This window comes from Pristiophorus japonicus, chromosome 12 (genome assembly GCF_044704955.1).
Source record: "Pristiophorus japonicus isolate sPriJap1 chromosome 12, sPriJap1.hap1, whole genome shotgun sequence".
Taxonomy (NCBI): domain Eukaryota; kingdom Metazoa; phylum Chordata; class Chondrichthyes; family Pristiophoridae; genus Pristiophorus; species Pristiophorus japonicus.
Window position 1 is genome coordinate 161414108 of NC_091988.1, and position 21974 is coordinate 161436081.

Consider the following 21974-nt stretch of genomic DNA (forward strand, 5'->3'; position numbering starts at 1 on the left):
CCTTTGGGTAGATGTGCACCTTGCATGGCTTAAGCCAAAGTTAACAGCATCGTTGGAGTCATGATGGAACACTTGTGCTGCATCTGGAGCTGTTGCAGATTCGGATCATTCTTGGATTCGATTGGTTTCCTTACTAACTCTTGACGCTCAGACTGAAGTCCATTGGGCATAGTGGTGGGCGAATACTTTGACTATCATTGTGAGATTAGAGAAGCATTTATGTTCACAGAGTTGACACTATCAGCATTAAGACACTGCAATGTTTCTTATTCCAACACACTTCTTGAAGGGATGACAATCTGATATCGTTAGCAAAAGTGGACTCCAAGTTAGTTGCACCAGGATATTTTTAATGGGAATATATGGAGATCAACTCGACCATATGCCTCTGACTTAATAGCATACGCAATATTTATTGACAAAAAATTATTCTTTAATAAACTGTAAGTACACCAAAACCATAACAAAACTATACCTGTGCTGCAAATGTGAAGGCAAAAGTTCAAGTTATTCAAATGTTGTGATGAAAGGATTTCAGGAAGGATGAGCTCAATTTACTGAATGAAAGTTATGTTGGTGTCCACTCCCCATATTCTGTCCTTCAGATGAAATGTTAAACTGAGATCCTGTTTGTTAGACTTTAAAAGCTGTTGGAGAAAGATAGCAGAGCTGTTCTAACAAAAGAATGAGGTTGAAGGGCTTTCCTCGTGAGCCTGTCTGATATTGTTTTGTTCCACTGAATGAAGGTGTAGGTCTAACAGAGCATGGAGAGAGAAATCATAAACGCTTAGGTTAAACTGTCCATTGAGAAAGAGGGCACAACATCAATTTTGTACAGTTCAAGATACAGCTGCACATATTAAGGATTATAATTATCAACATAGTCATCACATGTCTGGATTTAAAGTTTGCTATGGATGTTTTATAGGAGTGACTTTGAGTAAATGATAATGACAGCAACAACAACTTGTATTTATATAGCACCTTTAACGTAGTGAAACGTCCCAAGGCGCTTCACAGGAGCCAAAACATTTGACACCGAGGCACATAAGTAGAAATTAGCGCAGGTGACCAAAAGCTTGGTCAAAGAGGTATGTTTTAAGGAGTGTCTTGAAGGAGGAAAGAGAGGTAAAGAGGTGCAGAGGTTTCGTCAGGGTGTTCCAGAGCTTGGGGTCGAAGCAACAGAAGGCACGGCTGTCAATGGTTGAGCAATTATAATCAGGAATGCTCAGGAGGGCAGAATTAAAGGAGAGCAGACATCTCGGGGAGGTGGGTTGGGGGGGAGGTTGTGGGGTTGGAGGAGATTAGAGAGATAGGGAGCGGTGAGGTCATGGAAGGATTTGAAAATAAGGATTAGAATTTTGAAATCGATGTGTTGCTTAACCGGAAGCAAATATAGGTCAGCGAGCACAGGGGTGATGGGTGAACGGGACTTGATGCGAGTTAGGACATGGGCAGCCGAGTTTTGGATCACCTCTAGTTTACAAAGGGTAGAAAGTGGGAGACCTGTCAGGTGTGCATTGCAATAGTCAAGTCTCGAGGTAACAAAGGCATCGATGAGGGCTTTTAGCAGTGGATGAGCTGAGGCAAGGGCGGAGACGGGCGATGTTACGGAGGTGGAAATAGGCGGTCTTAGTTATGCTGCGGATATGTAGTCGAAAGCTCATTTCAGGGTCAAATATGAAACCAAGTTTGCGTACAGTCTGGTTCAGTGGAATGACCACAGTCTTTGTGTTATGGGAGTGACCCCGGGTAAATGATTATAACCACAGTCTTTGTGTGTAGGAGTGACCTTGGGTAACTGATTATGACCACAGTCTTTAATTCTACACATCATCGGAGTCATATTTTAACTTTGCACTCATGGTGAGGCAGCCTCGGTCACTGGTAGCAGATATCAAAAATCTGGGCAAGTGCTGTGCACAGTTTTTCAACCATTACTTTAAATGCTCACAGAAGCATACGCAGCGTGCTCCTCAATATCCGAGATGTGCTCCTTGTGAGTGAGCCTCCAACCAGGAGCATGAGGCAAAATTATTACTGCGTTTTGGTCACATGTCTAGCACTGAGCCAATAACTATTATTAATTTAACTGTACCCTTCCTCTTCTGCCCCTTCCCCCTTCCCCTTTTTCTCTCCCCAGTTTATTTCTGTTTATATAAACTGTACCTGCTGGCATCGTCAATCATATAACTCCCAGTAGTGAACTCAATTTAATATATGCTACATTCAGGCAATATGGGACTCGCTAATGTGTTCTGTTCGTACTGAGTGTGTGATCTGTTTTGTTGACGCCAACAATCAGTCCTGATTTTCAATCCCTCATGCTTAAAGGCCCATTCATTGGTGCTGACAGAGTTTATCCAGTGAGCCACATTGACCAGCAGGCTGGGGTGGAAAGAGAAGGTGCAATGTTTCTCTATCGCATCATTGTAATGTTTTCTGTTGTTTGACTGTCGATACCAGTGTTAGCAATGAAAAGCAATCAGTTGATGTAAGTGGTGTTCTCCAAGTATGCTGTCTTCAGAATTCCAATAAGAACCAAATGAAGTGTAAACACTAAGAAAATTGAGATCGAGGTGCAACCTTGCATTGTCAATCACTAGTGAACACACATCAATAATTTTAATGGGAAAGCACAACTTTTGAGTCATTCATGTGAAACATTTCCAGTTATTTTCGATTGCAAAAAGGTATATGATGTTCTTTCTGAAATTAATTCCAAGCCTTGTCTTCAAACTGATGTTCACATCTGTATCTGCTGACTTCTTATAAGACAACAATTGATTTAAGGTTCTCCATAACACCCATTAATAGAAAAAAAGACTAGTACAGCATCATGGATAATAAAAGAGACATAATCTTGCCTGAACGAAGAAAATATTCAGCAGCATTCATTTTTATTGCATCTGCGGCTCAGTTCTCAGGTGTTCGCCCGCAACACTGATTATTGTGAAAATTAGCGGCAGATGCCAGGGCTCTGTTCTGACCTTTACCCGCTGCCTGGGGCTGAAAGATAACGCTTGTGTTGCTACTGAAGGCAACACGAGTATCCAAAGGGCCCATTAGGTTGCTTAACAGCCAGAAGCATATTGATTTAGTGAATGTGGGGAGAGCAGGTTTTCACATTGTGATTGTGAGGAAATCGCCCTTCGTGGATCAGACCATCTTAGAGCGGTGGATGTAGTGTTGGGGCAGTAGCACACGGTCTTCCGGTTGTGTTATATGGCCACCAAGGCCGACACACACCATACATGGGAGTCGATGACCCAACAGTAAATTGATCTTCTGACCTTGTGCGCTCTAAGGAAGATGCAAAAAGAAATCTGTTCACGTTAATGTGAGCGTATTAGGGGCAAATAGTTCTCTGCACTCTACCCGATAATGGAGAGGAACCCATCTCTGGTAAATCCTTCGGATTGATTTTCGGCTGGCTTGCACCTCTGTTAGTGCCCTGGAGGGGCGATAAATTGTGTCTAAATGCTCAATGCCAGGCGGCCAGCTTTTACTGCCCGGCTAGCAAATTCGGCTCAGGGTTTCCGGCATTGCAAAAACATACTACCCTGTCCTGTAGTTGCATTCAGATCATGACATCAATCGCCATGCAGCATCCTGCTAGCAGCCCGGCTGCAAAATTAGGTGCTAATGCCGCATTTAACATCCGCCCCAAGTGACGCCTGAAAAACCAGGCGCACCCACGGTCAAGTAGCCGCTATTTGCTGCGTGTTTAAAGTGAGGGAGGAGGATCCTCCATCGCAAGGCACATTGCGTGAAGCTCAGACTTTAAAGCTGCAGATTTATTTGCCATTACAGTGTCCTTGCAACTTCTGTGAAATAAATTTAATGGAGGCATTACTAGTTCACCAACGTAACAAGCTCCTTGCTAGTGCTGTGCGGCGTCAAGATAGAAGGGCTGTTAGCCATGTCGGCCCACAGATGGGCGAGGCTGAAGACGCCTGGACAGGAAGCCTTACACCCCACGAGTTTACAGGCAGCAACGTTCAGACCTCAAGCTCCCTGAGGAGCAGTGTGTGAGAAGGCTGCGCTTTGAAAAGGAAGTGCTGACAGAGATATGACATCTCCTACAATCAGACCTATAGCCTTACAGCAGCAAAAGGATTGTGCTGCCCGTCGCAGTGAAGGTGACTGTTTAACTGGTCGATGCTTCTGGCTCCTTCCAGGCTGCAGCAGAGGACATACCCAATGCATCCATCAGATCGTGGTGCATTTCCTGGACATAGCCACCAAGTCCAGGTCTACGTCTGCCTCTCTCTGAGCAGGACCACTGGGCCACCTCACCTCCGGGCAGCTGGCCTCTGAGCTTTCCCTCCCACTTGGCATTGCTGTAGGCCATCATCATCATAGGTAGTCCCTCGAAGTTGAGGATGACTTGCTGCCACTCTAAAAGTAAGTTTTCAGGTGACTGAGAAGTTTAATGCGGGAGCTACAGTCTCTGTCACAGGTGGGGCAGACAGTGGTTGAAGGAAAGGGTGGGTGGGGGGCCTGGCTTGACGAACGCTCCTTCTGCGTTCTACTCTTGGTTTGGGCTTGTTCTCAGTGATGGGACTCGAGGTGTTCAGCGCCCTCCCGATGCTCTTCCTCCACTTTGGGCGGTTGTGGGCCAGGGATTCCCAGGAGTTGGTGGGGATGTTGCACTTTGTCAAGGAGGCTTTGAGAGTGTCCTTGAAGTGGTTCCTCTGCCCACCTGGGGCTCGCTTGCTGTGTCGAAGCTCCACGTAGAGTATTTGCTTTGGGAGTCTCGTGTCAGATGATGTGGCCTGCCCAGCGGAGCTGATTGGGCATGGCCCTTGGGGCCAGGATCCTCAGACTCATCAAAGCCCTCAAATGAAACGTTGTCCCCCGATGTTGTGTCCCATTCGGTAGGACTGATGGGTTCTCCCGCTCTGGGAGCACACTGTCGTCCCTTCCCTCATCATCTCCACTGTCTCTAGATGTCGACGGCTCATGGGAAGGCTGCTGTGCTTCTGGCTGGTCATCTGTAAGAACAAAGCAACAGACGTGTGTTTAGCAGCATGGGAGGAGGCAGGCTGATAAGAGGAAGGTGGCATTGGACATGTATATGTAAAGGGGCTCAGCAACTTGGTATTGGGGGTCAAGGAATTCACATCAGTCACAAAAGCCTTTCACATATTGTCACTACCCATAGGGGGCTCTGCCTCGCCGCCCGCCACCATGCCAGCTGGGGTGTCCATGAGGGCCGACACTCGCTGCTCCACCTCTGAGGTCCTGTAGATCAGGCTCCCCACCTCCGGTCCGCTGCTGCTCCCGGTGATTGTGCGATAACTTGGCCTACAATAAGAGCAAGAAGAAGGGTTGAGTAAGTGGCCACCTCCTCTTGTGCCACATGTGCCTTCCATAGTAGAATAGCTGCGAGTGTGTGGAATTGCAAATGTGTTCATTATAATCTGCGTGACTGTGGACTGAGCATGTGGAAAGACTGGGAGGAGGTGAGAACCAGATAGCTTTGCGGCTTGGTCACGTTTGTGCAACACATATCAACAGTGCAAGGGGAGTGCGAGGAGGGGTGACAATGATTAGGGGACAAGAGGGCATGGCTGGTGAACTGAGCCTCCCACTTTCAGGTGACTTCAATAACCCACACCATGGGCTCAAACACATAGAGAAGGGACAGCTCTGTCAAAGACTTTACATTGTGTGAGACACTGACCTTGCAACCATGGCTGGGGTCCATAAGTGTAAAGGGTACTCACCCTGACAACCCTCGTGAGGTCATTAAACTTCTTGTGGCATTGGGTGGCAGTTATAGCCACCGTGTCTGTAGCTGACACCTCCAACATTATCTCTCTGCGAAATCCTCCTGAGGACCCTTGGCATGGGCCTCCTTCCTCCCATGAGCTGTAGTGCAGGCCGCCTCCTCTCAATGGCATGAACTAGGGCCTCACCGGCCATTGCAGAGAAGCGGCGTGCTCTCTGCCGTTCCTCCTGCTGCGCCATGTCTCACGCTCTGCATGAATTGGGCCGGCGGATTTGCGCATGCGCAAACAAAATCTCCGCCCCCTAAACTTTTGCCTGGACCCAGGAACGTTCAAGCACGTCTGCGCATGCGCAAAGTGTAGAGCATTTTAGACGGCCGCGATTTTCGGCTGGGGCGGCTAAACACAGGTGCGTAACGCCTGATTTAGCGCCCCCCCATCATTGAACCTCAGTTTCGGCTGAATTTTGTGGGGGAGGGCGGGCCGTCGTGCCCCTTTAACGATTGCTCGAGACTTCACCAGCAGCTCATCTGTAAATGCTTTGCTGCCTGAAGGTTCAACGGCAACTATTCCAAATGGATCATGTTTACTGTTTGGACCTGTTCCGTAATGTTGTGTTGTGTTAATGGAACAAATAATGGAAATTATTCTTTTTACTTTAAAAAGTTGTGTTAATAATGGAACAAACAATGGAAATGATTCAGTTATAATTTAAAATATATTATATTCAAAAGTTTCAAACACTTGTTTGTACTTAACTTAACTTTAATAAAAATATTCTGGTATCAAACTTTAAAGTTTTCAGTTACGATCACTTACAAACTTTAAGATCAGTTAAAAACTTTAAGATCACTTACAAACTTTTAAACTTATAAATTTGCATTACTTACAAAAAACTTTTAACTTGAAAACAATTACTTCAGTAACAACAATAATAATAACAACAACAGCAGCAGCAAAGAAAGGCTACACCCATCTCACCTCCACCTTATGAGAAACATAGAAACATAGAAAATAGGTGCAGGAGTAGGCCATTCAGCCCTTCTAGCCTGCACCGCCATTCAATGAGTTCATGGCTGAACATGAAACTTCAGTACCCGCTTCCTGCTTTCTCGCCATACCCCTTGATCCCCCGAGTAGTAAGGACTTCATCTAACTCCCTTTTGAATATATTTAGTGAATTGGCCTCAACTACTTTCTGTGGTAGAGAATTCCACAGGTTCATCACTCTCTGGGTGAAGAAGTTTCTCCTCATCTCGGTCCTAAATGGCTTACCCCTTATCCTCAGACTGTGACCCCTGGTTCTGGACTTCCCCAACATTGGGAACATTCTTCCTGCATCTAACCTGTCTAAACCCGTCAGAATTTTAAACGTTTCTATGAGGTCCCCTCTCATTCTTCTGAACTCCAGTGAACACAAGCCCAGTTGATCCAGTCTTTCTTGATAGGTCAGTTCCACCATCCCGGGAATCAGTCTGGTGAATCTTCGCTGCACACCCTCAATAGCAAGAATGTCCTTCCTCAAGTTAGGAGACCAAAACTGTACACAATACTCCAGGTGTGGCCTCACCAAGGCCCTGTACAACTGTAGCAACACCTCCCTGCCCCTGTATTCAAATCCCCTCGCTATGAAGGCCAACATGCCATTTGCTTTCTTAACCGCCTGCTGTACCTGCATGCCAACCTTCAATGACTGATGTACCTTGACACCCAGGTCTCGTTGCACCTTCCCTTTTCCTAATCTGTCACCATTCAGATAATAGTCTGTCTCTCTGTTTTTACCACCAAAGTGGATAACCTCACATTTATCCACATTATACTTCATCTGCCATGCATTTGCCCACTCACCTAACCTATCCAAGTCACTCTGCAGCCTCATAGCATCCTCCTCGCAGCTCACACTGCCACCCAACTTAGTGTCATCTGCAAATTTGGAGATACTACATTTAATCCCCTCGTCTAAATCATTAATGTACAATGTAAACAGGTGGGGCCCCAGCACAGAACCGTGCGGTACCCCACTAATCACTGCCTGCCATTCTGAAAAGTACCCATTTACTCCTACTCTTTGCTTCCTGTCTGACAACCAGTTCTCAATCCACGTCAGCACACTACCCCCAATCCCATGTGCTTTAACTTTGCACATTAATCTCTTGTGTGGGACCTTGTCGAAAGCCTTCTGAAAGTCCAAATATACCACATCAACTGGTTCTCCTTTGTCCACTTTACTGGAAACATCCTCAAAAAATTCCAGAAGATTTGTCAAGCATGATTTCCCTTTCACAAATCCATGCTGACTTGGACCTATCATGTCACCATTTTCCAAATGCGCTGCTATGACATCCTTAATAATTGATTCCATCATTTTACCCACTACTGAGGTCAGGCTGACCGGTCTATAATTCCCTGTTTTCTCTCTCCCTCCTTTTTTAAAAAGTGGGGTTACATTGGCTACCCTCCACTCCATAGGAACTGATCCAGAGTCAATGGAATGTTGGAAAATGACTGTCAATGCATCCGCTATTTCCAAGGCCAACTCCTTGAGTACTCTGGGATGCAGTCCATCAGGCCCTGGGGATTTATCGGCCTTCAATCCCATCAATTTCCCCAACACAATTTCCCGACTAATAAAGATTTCACTCAGTTCCTCCTCCTTACTAGACCCTCTGACCCCTTTTATATCCGGAAGATTGTTTGTGTCCTCCTTAGTGAATACCGAACCAAAGTACTTTTTCAATTGGTCTGCCATTTCTTTGTTCCCCGTTATGACTTCCCCTGATTCTGACCGCAGGGGACCTACGTTTGTCTTTACTAACCTTTTTCTCTTTACCTACCTATAGAAACTTTTGCAGTCCGCTTTAATGTTCCCTGCAAGCTTCTTCTTGTACTCCATTTTCCCTGCCCTAATCAAACCCTTTGTCCTCCTCTGCTGAGTTCTAAATTTCTCCCAGTCCCCAGGTTCGTTGCTATTTCTGGCCAATTTGTATGCCACTTCTTTGACTTTAATACTATCCCTGATTTCCCTAGATAGCCACGGTTGAGCCACCTTCCCTTTTTTATTTTTACGCCAGACAGGAATGTACAATTGTTGTAATTCATCCATGCAGTCTCTAAATGTCTGCCATTGCCCATCCACAGTCAACCCCTTAAGTATCATTCGCCAATCTATCCTAGCCAATTCACGCCTCATACCTTCAAAGTTACCCTTCTTTAAGTTCTGGACCATGGTCTCTGAATTAACTGTTTCATTCTCCATCCTAATGCAGAATTCCACCATATTATGGTCACTCTTCCCCAAGGGGCCTCGCACAACGAGATTGCTAATTAATTCTCTCTCATTACACAACACCCAGTCTAAGATGGCCTCCCCCCTAGTTGGTTCCTCGACATATTGGTCTAGAAAACCATCCCTTATGCACTCCAGGAAATCCTCCTCCACCGTATTGCTTCCAGTTTGGCTCGCTCAATCTATGTGCATATTAAAGTCACCCATTATAACCGCTGCACCTTTATTGCATGCACCCCTAATTTCCTGTTTGATGCCCTCACCAACATCACTACTACTGTTTGGAGGTCTGTACACAACTCCCACTAACGTTTTTTGCCCTTTGGTGTTCTGCAGCTCTACCCATATAGATTCCACATCATCCAAGCTAATGTAATATTCTAAGACCACCCGCTGCACTTGGCCTTGTTGACTCCACCCCTGCCCGCAGGCGGTGGCACAGCATTTCTCGGGTTGGTACCAAGCTTATTCCTATGAATATCTTGGGAAATGCGCACTTCTTGATGGTTTGGGGGGCAGGCGGTAATGTGGAAGGCCCGGCTTGGGCCGCTTCAGAGGCTGGTCTGGGGATTGGATTGGGAGTGACAGGTAATTCCGTCAATGGGTGCGGGGCATGGATGTGTTCCCTCATTGCAGCAGCTAACACCGACATTCCCTCCCTCATGTGCCCTGACAGTGTGTCAACTACCTGCAACATTCCCTCCCTCATGTTCACCGACAGTGCATCAGCTACCTGCGACATACAATGTCAGTGCACATGAGGGAGGGTATCAGCTGCCTGCGACATTCCCTCCCTCATGTTCCCGGACAGTGTTCCCATTTCTCGTGAGAATGTTGTTACCTCTCCCGACAGTCCCGATACCTCATCACCCACCCCACTGATGGTGTCCAGAAGTGATCGCATAAGGTCAATGCTCTCCACATTCATTGCCATCATCTGAACCACATCTGTTAGATCCTGCACCTCAGGAGAGTGGCTCGCTGAATCTCAATGGGACCCGCAGCCTCAGACGGTGGGGCCCTGGGTTGCCTTGCTGCACCCCACTAGAATCCCCAGCCTCGGACTGTGAGAAACCATGGAATGTCCCACCAACATCCATACCACTCAGGAAAGGGGCTGGCACCTCAATGGTCGGCACCTGCCCCTCCTCCAGAGTGAGTAAAACAGTGCTTCATCCATCATCTCCCCCTCTCCGTCCCCCTCACCCCAATGCTCTTGGTTTGGAAGATGGGATTGTAAGGTGTTCTCTTCAGGCTCGTTGCATCTGAATCTTCTTCTGCATCGACTTCAGCCTCGGCAGGGTTGGCCTCAAGTTCTGCAAAATATAACAGAACAGACAAATGGTTAGCAGCAGAGGAGGGGCAGGGTGGGTGGCATGAGTAGGCTCACACAGCGCAGGCAGCAGGCTGATTGAAGGACCATGATGAATGATAGCCCATTTCATCAACCGAAGCGTAGTTGAACAGAGACATCCCCAGGAACCGAAGCATAGCTAGCCTGCGCAGTGCGTAACATTTAGCAAAGCCAGACTGTGGAATTTGCAGGACTTGCCCTCTCCCTCGCGTGTGGGCCAGCTTGTGCAGTGGTGGTTGCTTTTCTCCAGGCAGGACCCATCAAAGCAGCGACCCTCTCTTCCAAAGGTGTCAGTAGGTTCAGATTTGCCGGGCCTCCTCTTCTTTCCCATTTGTTGTGTGCCACCTTCCTCTGCAAAGATGAAAATATAACTTTTTAGAGAGGGTGTCTTTCTGCTGGGTGGGACACATAGATGGTCACATTTACAATTGCAATTCCATTGAAGAAATGAAAATATTACTTACACTAACGACTTGGCCAAGGTCCTACCACTTTTTGCACTGGCCTCCAGACCTCGGGGTGGTCACCATTGCACAGTAATCTTCTGCAAGTTGGTTCCATCGTTTCTTCATTTCTTTTGGTGTAACTTTTATGTGACCTCTGCTGGTGTCCAGCTCGTGCCATCTGGCCTCAATTACAGTAACCAGTGCCTCCACTGTAAGAAATTCTTGGCCCTTGAGCAGCATTGTATCTTGTATTGCAGCTCTGATTTTTCCAATGAGAATTAAAGTGCTCACATGCAACTGGCTCTTAAATGGCTGAATGCAAACTGGGAGCTGTACTGGGCATGCACGCCCATAGCAATCACGTCAAAAATGTCCTTTTTTGCGCGCATGTGCAGAAGGGGGGAGGGGGGCATCATTTTTTTCAGTGCAGACATTAGGCTCCCCCCCCTCCCCTCGCCCCGAAGCTAAAGGACCGGCTGCGCAGTGCCAAATTCAAAAAATAACATGGGGAAACTTGCTTGTAATTTTTTGGGAGTAGTCAGGACCCCAAAAAATGGACGTAGCTCTTGCAGTACACCAAAAAACGGCATTGGGGAAAATTGAGCCCCATGAAACTATCGGATTGTCGTTAAAAACCTATCGGGTTCACTAATGTCCTTTAGGAAAAAAAATCTGCTATCCCTATCTCGTCTGGCCTTTCTGTGACTTCAGACCCACAGCAATGTGGTTGACTCTTAACAGCCCTCTGAAATGGCCTTGCAAGCCACTCAGTTGTACCAAACCGCTACAACTGTGGGAGTACCTTCACCACAAGGACTGCAGCGGTTCAAGAAAGCTACTCATCACCACCTTCTCAAGGGCAATTAGAGATGGCCAATAAATGCCAGCCCTGCCAACGATGCCTACGTAAAGGAATAAAAAAAATTATCGAATAATTTGAATTCCTGTAAATGGCATAGGATATAATCAGATAATTGGAATTAAGTGACTTTTGATTTAAGAGGATTTAAAAAAAAATTGGTGCCTGGGATGTGGACGTTGCTGGCAAGGCCAGCATTTATTGCCCATCCCAAATTGCCCTCGAGAAGCTGGTGGTGAGCCGCCTTCTTGAACCGCTGCAGTCCGTGTGGTGAAGGTACTCCACAGTGCTGTTAGGGAGGGAGTTCCACGATTTTGACCCAGCGACGATGAAGGAACAGCGATATATTTCCAAGTCAGGATGGTGTGTGACTTGGAGGGGAACTTGCAGGTGATGATGTTCCCATGCACCTGCTGCCCTTGTCCTTCTAGGTGGTAGAGGTCATGAGTTTGGGAGGTGCTGCCGAAGAAGCCTTGGCGAGTTGCTGCAGTGCATCTTGTAGATGGTACACACTGCAGCCATGGTGCACAGGTGGTGGAGGGAGTGAATGTTGAAGGTGGTGGATGGGGTGCCAATCAAGGGGGCTGCTTTGTCCTGGATGGCGCTGAGCTTCTTGAGTGTTGTGAGAGTTGTACTCATCCAGGCAAGTGGGGGTTATTCCATCACACTCCTAACTTGTGCCTTGTAGATGAAAGGCTTTGAGAAGTCAGGTGGTGAGACACTCACCACAGAATACCCAGCCTCTGACCCGCTCTTTCTGTTACAGTATTTATTTGGCTGGTCCAGTTAAGTTTCTGGTTAATGATGACCCTCAGGATGTTGATGGTGGGGGATTCGGTGATGGTAATGCCATTCAATGTCAGGGGACGGTGGTTAGACTCCCGCTTGTTGGAGATAGTCATTGCCTGGCACATGTGTGGCACAAACATTACTTGCCACTTATCAGCCCAAGCCTGAATGTCGTCCAGGTCTTGCTGCCTTCAGATATGGACTGCTTCATTATCTGAGGAGTTGCGAATGGAACTGAACACTGTGCAATCATCAGTGAACATCCCCACTTCTGACCTTATGATGGAGGGAGGGTGATTGATGTAGTAGCTGAAGACGGTTGGACCTAGGATACTGTCCTGAGGAACGCTTGCAGTGATATTCTGGGATAGAGTAGACTGTATAATAATGTATTGTAGGAGCCAATGCAATAAGATTTGTATTTCAACAAGTGAGAAAGTACAGCAATTATGTCCAACAAAACCATCTGTTCATTTTTTACAACAAATAGGCCTGGACAAAGTGGGAAACGAGTTGCACAAGTATTTGCATGATCTGCTATTGATAAAACAATAAGTTGTGTAGAATCATTTCATGCTAATTGGCTTCATAAATTATGTATACTGTATCAGCCCTTTAACCTACATCAAACTGCACTTGACATGCACTTGTCACACGCCCATCAATTTTTCTTCACTTGTTTCTCTAATGAAAGGTATAGTTCCATGGATGCTGGGAACGTTGTTACCTCCCTGAACTAACTTGGGTTGTTCTCCTTAGAGCAGAGAAGGTTGAGAGCAGATTTGGTAGAGGTGTTCAAAATCATGAGGGGTCAGTACAGAGTAGATAGAGAGAAACTGTTCCCATTGGCAGAAGGGTCAAGAAACAAAGGACACAGATTTAAGGTAATTGGCAGAAAAACCAAAGGTGACATGAGGAAAAGCTTTTTATGCAGCGAGTGGTTAGGATCTGGAATGCACTGGCTGAAAGCATGGTGGAGTTGGATTCAATCATGGCTTTCAAAAGGGAATTGGATAAGTATCTGAAGGAAAAAGATTTGCAGGACTCCAAGGAAAGGGCAGGGTGTGGACTCGCTGAAGTGCTCTTGTAGAGGGCTGGCATGGATTCGATGGGCTGATTGGCCTCCTTCTGCACTGTAACCATTCTATGATTCTATGATTCTAACCAATCTGCACATGGGAGCCTCGACACTGAGGGGGCAATTTTAATCAAACACGCCCATCAAGAAAGCCACGGGATCGGTTAGCTCGCCAGTTTTACAACCCACATAATATTAAATTGGGCAAGGTGTAAAAACAGCATTGCACCCAATCCCGATGGGCAGGGTAAGTTAAAATTGGCCACCATGTGTGTCACTAGGTTTTGCGAAAATGGCACCTTGCTGTCTGCCTCAGCATTGAATGGCATGAAGTTGCTGCATTTGCACGATGGATATGAACTAAACTCGCCACGGAAAGTTAAGTCTTGTCCATTTCAGTCTTATATATCTTTTTAACAATGAGTTGAGTATTAGTTACTGCCAAATAAACCTATCTGGCACTGAAAATTAACTATTACAAATATGGAATCTCATTCCTTCAGCTGTTAATTGTTGTTGAAGGCGTCGAACTTTTTCTTTACGTCTCCTTTCTGTCCCTTTTTACTCTCTCTCTTAATCTAATCTTTCTTCTCTTATTGGCCGTGATTTTACTTACCTCGGTGGGTGCGTGGTGGGCAACATCTCGCTAGCAGGTCCATGGTGGGCGACTCTGCTACTGTCTCCATCCTGGCATCAGAAATTAATTTCCTGAGATTGGGGATGTTCAGCCCAGCGCGTTTCCTGGCCAATTAGAGAAAGCGGGACTGGTGACATCATCAGTCGGTTTCCTTAAAGGGACCATGCCCAACTTTCTTTTGACATTTGTACTGTCAGTGTTCTACAGCATTGAGGTGCTGCAAACACTGATGCGCACTGCACAGAGGTGCAGGGCTGTAACCAGGTTCTCCCATGACTTATGCTTACAGAGGGAGTCACAGCATGCACAGAGGTCCTCTTCCCTTCCCATGACCAAACGAGACCTCCCCAGGAGATCAACACAGCCTGGTTGCACATTGCAGAGGAGGGCACAAGTAGAAATGTGGTCAGGAGGTCCTGTTCAGTGCTGCACACCCCATCACTCTGCCTTCTCACTCCTGCACATCCTTACTCACACCTACTTACCTTGCACCTCCACGCATCCCTCTCTATCTACATTATCACATCCCCATCTCATGAGCCACCCCTCACACTCACCCTCATCCTAGTGCAATCATACCAATGAACAACACGCAATGGTAGGCACTTGGGTGCTTTATCCAGTGTTCATATAAAGTTTCCGTTAATGTGGTGTCAAACATTGAAACCTTTATTTTCAACACTTTATGTTCTTGGACAGATTAGTGTGCACCTTTGGAAGTGGCTTAGTTAGTTGCAGTGAATGGTGTGACATAATGGTCCCCCTGCAATGGCGATGAGTGTGAAAGGAATGGCTTGGGCATGGTAGGGATGCTTTATGGTGTTGATGTGGGGTGGTGCCAACCTGGCGCATCGTGTGGCAACCAGGGTGTACAGCGTCAAGTGAAGTAAATGTGGTTGGGTGCTGATGTCCTGTGTCCTGTGCAGCATCAGTTGATTGCGAGGAATGTTGGTGTTGTTGATGCTGCTGGTATGCTTGGTGCGGCTGGTGTTAGGGCTGATTCTGGTGGGATTCTGAGGACCAAGCTGAGGGATGGAACAAATGCTGAAATAGATGACAGGTGAAGTAGAAATGACAGAAGTGATTTGTCAATGTTGGGAGAGGTATTGAGGTCAGACTGGATGGAGGCTTCTGTAAAGACTATGCAGCATCCGGAATCTGTAGTGAAAATGCAGTTTCGAGAAGCTAATGGTTAAGGGAACATATCTCAATCAGCTGGGAGCTTTGACTTGACATTTGAAACTGTCAACTCATCAGCTGATTCAATGGCCAGTGATCTCCCACCTCAGCTTCAGAGACGACGTCGAGGCTCAGCAGGAAACAGGTGGGTGACCTGTCAAATCCAAAAAGCTGGGAAAAAAACATTAAGTGGCTGAAAAGAAGCCACTAATGTTTTTAATTGCCTCCCCCACTGCTGCGTGACGGTTCTGCTAGCGCTGACAGACCCAATATTTGGTAAAGGAGCATGGCAGCGGGTTCACAGTGGGGTTAAAAAAAACAATTTCCTACCCGACCCGCCACCGATCACGCCCGCTGACCGCCTGCAAAATCCACCCTTCATTTTTCTTTCTGTACCTGATTTGACATTGATTCACCCCCTTTAATTCACTCTACTTCTCAGTCCTTGCGCTGTTAATTTCACAATCTTTCCATGTGATTGGCTAAGAAGATGCACAGTTGCTTTCCCTGTTAATTCAGGTCCCAGCTGCCCTATTTCCCTTGCTGCATCGTCATCAGCTCACACTTTCAGCAACTTGCCATGCAAAAAAATTAAAAATCTACACATACAAGGGCAAGTATAACTAATAGCAGATGTCATTAGATGGCCCATTATCTTTAAACAAAAGAACAAAGAGGGACTGAAGGTAAAGGGCTTCAGTGTTACACAAGCTATTAGAAATTACCCAGCCTTCCCATTTTATTGCCATGTTAATCATAGTAAGTTACGTTTTAGATGCTTAAATGCATCTAAATGGTTCCAAAATAACACAATTCAATGGCCATTGGCTGCGCTACTTCTGATTCACTGCTATGCTCACTGCAGCTCATTCTAATGAGAAAACTAGCAAAATAAGGCACAAGTTATCAATGACATGATCAGTGCACGGGATTTACGGAGGTCACTGATTTCATTGCAGGAAAATCTGGGCCACTGTGTCACTTGTACATGGTATCATGACAAAAGCACAGATCAGCTGACCCATCCTGTGTTTTGAGCAACACGGTGTCCCTTTAATATGCTGTCACTGTAGGGCAGTAACCGGCTGTTGTAATAAAGGGCAAAGGACCTCCAACTTCCTGTCTCAGTATAGAACCTGTGCAAACTGAGGAGACGTCACTAATTCTGCAGGCTGTGGCCCTTTCTAATCGCATGCATGAGGTAATTGTTTGAAATTGGTATTCTTACAATATGAGCCTTTACTGGGGCTACCTGCCATTTAATACAAAACAGACTTCCACAAATCTAACTGCGCAAAGGAGGTAGATAATGGTGGCCATTTGTCCTCTGGTTTCCATTGCTTGTTGTTCTGATTGGAAGAGCCTTACACTTTCACTTACCTTGTGGGAACTTACAGATGTGATGTCGCATCTTGCAGCTCTGTGACACCAATACAGCCGCAGCAGATAACCGCTTCAGATCATGTACCTTTAACAACGCAAGAACATAAGAAACAGTAGCAGGGGTAGGCTATTCGGTCCTTCACACCTGCTCCGCCATTCAACAATATCATGGCTGATCTTCTACCTCAACTCCATCTTCCCGCACTATCCCCATATCACTTAATTCCTTTTGTAATGTATTTGCTTCATGGCTTCTTTGCTTAAGAATTCATAGCAACACATTGCTATTAAGAACTAGTTGGTTTATTAACAAAGGTTTAACAATCACACTACACATTACCAGTTCATCCACTAGGCTCACAACTATATACCTCATCGTGGATGACCTAGACCCAACTGACTGGGGTTTTATTGAGTCTTGTGAACATCACATGACTGGCTAAGCCACTCATAATGCAACAGCTCTACAACTATTTTAGTTGAAACATAAATCAAATGCCCCTTGATTAAAGGGGACACTAAAACCAACAGATTAAAAAATTAAACTTTAAACATTAAATGGATCAAATTAAAATTTGGTTGCCGGGTGTGATGATGCACTCTAGTCTCTCCGGTGCCCACCTCTCGCGGAAGGCCACGAGCATAACGGTGGACACCACGTGTTCCATCTCCAGGGACACCCTGGCTCGAATATAACCGCGGAAGAGAGGCAGGCAGGCGGGCTGGCAACAGCTCTACAAACCTGTGAGCATACTCACTGGTGCATACCTTACACTTTAATATCCAAAAATCTATCGATCTCTGTCTTGAATATACTTAACAATTGAGCATCCACAACCTTCTGAGGTAGAGAATTCCAAAGATTCACAACACTTTGAGCGAAGAAGTTTCTCCTCATCTAATTCCTAAATGGCTGACCCCTTATTCTGCGACTGTGACCCTTAATTCTAGACTCCCCAGCCAGGGTAAGCATCCTCCCTGCATAAATGTAATAATCTATGTCTTTTAAACAAAGGAATAGAGCAAGTCCTCTAAAGGGAAATAGTGAAAAGTTGGAAGGACTGGTAATAAACTGCTCATTTGCCTTACTCTTTTGGCTGCTGGTTAGCAGAATGTGAACCATAAATTGACCATTTTCATTAGCTCCTCAGAGACCTATAAATATGTTAATATATTGCTGCAGTGGGCTGAATTCTGCTTTATGGCTTGTGAAAAGTTTTCAGAACAATTTTTAATAATTCCACTGATCTTTAAAAAAAAAATCTAAATCTGCTTCCTTCAATTTATGCAGATGAGATGGATTCAGTTGCCTTGGCTTAATTCATCTGTACTGGTGTAATAGAATTTCCAATGATGCCCAGTGTCTCCAGGGAGACATTAAGGGAGTTAGCAGAAACCAGGCAATCAAGAATTTATCTGTAGTAATCAAGCAATCTCTCTGCTTGCTTACCACTCATCACTTTGAGGTATTGTACATAATACTAATTAAAATAGATGTATAGGGAATAACCTTGAAGTCAATGATGCAGGGATGTGCAGACAGAGCATCTAAGTTTATAGGTTAAAACTGTGATGGAGGGAAGCTTTCTTAATTTTACATTTTTTTTAGGAAAATGTAATGCATACATTTTGTAAAGTCACTGTACAGTTTTGTCACAGGATAGAACGAATTGGCACATTTAGGGTTATTGGCATGGCTTTCTCTATGCAATGTCTTATCAGTTCTGTTCATTTGATGAGAGTCCCTGGAGTTTGGCGAGGTCAGTGGGTGTCAAGGGGCCTGAGTGACTGCAAGGCTGGGTCATTGTCCTTTGCTGGGCACTGCAAGAGGATTGTTGGCTTGTGGCCCTATTCTGACTTGGATCGGTGTTTCTGTGAGAAGTGTCTTGAGTCATGTGGGCTGCCAGAATGCCTGCTACCTCCTGAGTTCCAGAGCCCATATATTGCCTGCTCTGACTGGCATATTGCTGACAGAAGTTTCATCCACATGTATATTGCGGGGAGGCTTACACTTCATCACAGTGGGGGAACGCATCATCTTGCAATTAGAAATGATCAGTTTTATTAATCTGTATGTTGTGGCTGGGTGGAAGGCTCTCTCTCCAGTGCTTAAGCCCAGTAGCATAAGCCGGGGCGTGCATAGGTTGTAAAGAAGGGAAGGCTTTTATATATCACCAAAAATGAAAACCTTTTAGTTTTTGAACTTGCCTTCACAATTGCTGTATACGATGATAAACATCCCAAGGTGGTCCACAGGAAAGTAATGAGATATAAGTTGACAAATAAGGAGATTTTAGGACAGGTGACTAAAATCTTGGTCAAAGAGAGAGGTTTTAAGAAGTGTTTGAAAGGAGGAGAGTGACATGGAGAGACAGAGAAGTTTAGGGAGGGAAATCCAGAGCTTGGGGCCTATATGACTGAGGCCACAGCCACGAATGCTGGAGCAAAGGGATTGGGGGATGAACAAGAGGTCAGAGTTGGAGGAACGTAGAGTTCTTGGAGGGTTGTGGGGCTGGAGGATATGATGAGGAACAAGGCCATGGAGGGATTTGAACATGGGGTGAGAATTTTAAACTTGAGGCTTTGGTGGACTGGGAACCAAAGTATGTCAGCAAGCACAGGGGTGATGGAGGAGTGGGATTTAATGCGGGTTAGAATATGAACAGTAGAGTTTTGGTTAAGCTTAAATTTATGGAGGATAGGAAGTGGTAGGAAGGCCAGGAAAGCATTGGAATAGTCGAGGCTGGAGGTATGGATCTGCTTTTTTAATTTTGTTTAGTAACGAACATTGGTAGTTTTATTTGACATGTTAAATGTTGTGTTATACTCTGCCCATTGACAGGACATGTTGAGGTGTTTGTGACCCGCGAGGCTGGTGCTGACATTGCCCATGGCAGCCTCACGGGGCCCTGTCCGACTTCTGCCATGGGGCGAAAAGGGATCGCTGCACACGGCAATGATGTCATTGCTGGAGGAGCAGTGACCCGGAGCGCTATCAGTGGGAGTGCAGCACTACTGGTTTCGCACCTCCACTAACTCCCACGCAATTTTGTGGGAACTGGTAACACCCCCACCCCCCCGGTGAAAATACATTCGCTGCCCATTAGTGCCCCCCGGAGGTGCACTGTAAGGGAAATTTGCCCCCCCTTAACTTAGAGATTTATTTTTAAATTCGACATTTCAACATTCAACTCCTCTTCCTGCCAAAAAAAACCCATCAGGAAATATTTGTTAGTGTATTGTTTTCTCACTGTGGTCTGTTGGCTGAGAATTCTGTAAAAGTGCCTTCAAGCTATACTCAAGTTGTAAAGCTGCATATTCTGTACACTGACTTCTCCCTGGATCTTGTTCCATTCCTTTGCCCTTCTCACTTCATCTCCATTTCCTCACCCCTCTCCTGCTAACAGTTAGACAGGGAATGTACTCATTTAGTTCATTTTACTTGGTTTGTAGGAGGAAGATATAGGAAATTCAGAGGATTTGCCTAGATCTGGACAAATTACAGCAGATGGTCTAAGTAATGGCAGTGTGGTGATGCAAATCAATATGGGATATATGACTCATGCATACAACAAATGAGTGTCCATTGGTAAAAAGGAAAATGATTTGGATATGATTACTGACCATTCATTAATGTTGATAAATAGATGATTATATCAAGTTATTTTAGCCCAAAAATAACATATTGACAAAGCCATTTTTGAATATCACATGCAATTTTGAATATCTCATTTTTCAAAAGAACATTGGTGAAACACAGAGGAGTGAATCCAGGACTCAAAGCTTTTGGTATTAGAAGCTCACAGAATTGAATAACAGCATCAAGCTCCCACACCATTACCTCTGGTACCCCAAAGATCTATCCTTGGCCCCTCTCCTATTTCTCATCTACATGCTGACCCTCAGCAACATCATCCAAAAACACAATGTCAGGTTCCACGTGTACACTGACGACACCCAGCTTTACCTCCCTCAGGATTTTTCCACGGTCTCTAATTGGTCACATTGCTTGTCCGACATCTAGTCCTGGATGAGCAGAAATTTCCTCCAACTAAATAATGGGAAGACCAAAGCCATTGTCTTCGGTTCCTGCCACAAACTCTGTTCCCTAGCCATTGACTCCATCCCTCTCCCTGGCAAAAGTCTGAGCTGGAACCAGACCATTTGCAAACTTGGTGTTGAATTTTACCCCGAGATGAGCTTCCGACCACATATCCGCTCCAACACCAAGTCCGCCTCCGTAACATTACCCGTCTCCGCCCCTGCCTCAGCTCATCTGGTGCTGAAACCCTCATCCATGCATTTATTACCTCGAGGCTTGACTATTCCAATGCTCTCCTGGCCGGCCCTCCATCTTCCACCCTCCATAAACTTGAACTCATCCAAAACTTTGCTGGCCGTATCCTGACCCACGCCAATTCTCATTCATCCATCATCCCTGTGCACACTGAGCTACATTGGCTAACGGTCTGGCAATGCCTCAATTTTAAAATTGTCCTACTTTTTTTCAAATTCCTCCATGGTCTTATCCTTCCCTATCTCTGTAACCTCCTCCAGCCCCACAATCCTTCAAAATCACTGAGCTCCTCTAATTCTGGCCTCTTGTGCATACCCGCTTTTAATCACTCCATCATTGGCGGCCGTGCTTTCAGTTGCATGGGCCCTAAGCTCTGGAATTCCCTCCCGAAACTTCTCTACCTCTCTCTCTTCCTTTAAGGCGCTCCTTAAAACCCAGCTCTTTGACCAGCGTTTTGGTCATCTATCCTAATATCTCTTTATGTGGGGCTTGGTGTCAAATGTTTGATAGCACTCCTGTGATGTGCCTTGGGAGGTTATACTATGTTAAAGATGCTATATAAATGCAAGTTGTTGTTGTTGGTGATGTGATTCAGGTTGTCGCACCTATACTATTCATACTGCTTCAGCATTTTAATTGGGTTATTTTAACTTTTGGAATACTATTTGAATTTTACAGCATGCATTACTGTAAAAGGTCATTTAGGAACTGCAAGCACTCTAATAACGACTTCACAAGGTAAGGTACTTGAACTGTAGTGACCTTAGTCCGTTTATTGCAGCTCCTTGAGTGAGGACAGTTTTATACTTGGTTACCTGCAGTGTGCAGGTGACCCTTAGGTCTCCACTAGTAGCACCCTCTGGTGGTACAGGTATGGTGTATATAGTGTGAAGGTACATTCAATGATCTAGTATTACAGTACATACATTGA

The 21974-nt window shown here is 45.6% G+C and overlaps 1 protein-coding gene across 1 annotated transcript in view; it reads left to right on the top strand.

Moving 5' to 3' along the window:
* The window catches only part of LOC139277521 (solute carrier family 12 member 5-like), a 1462676-nt gene that overhangs the window by 143612 nt on the left and 1297090 nt on the right, over nt 1-21974 (top strand). The gene's annotated exons all lie outside the window — the stretch shown is intronic.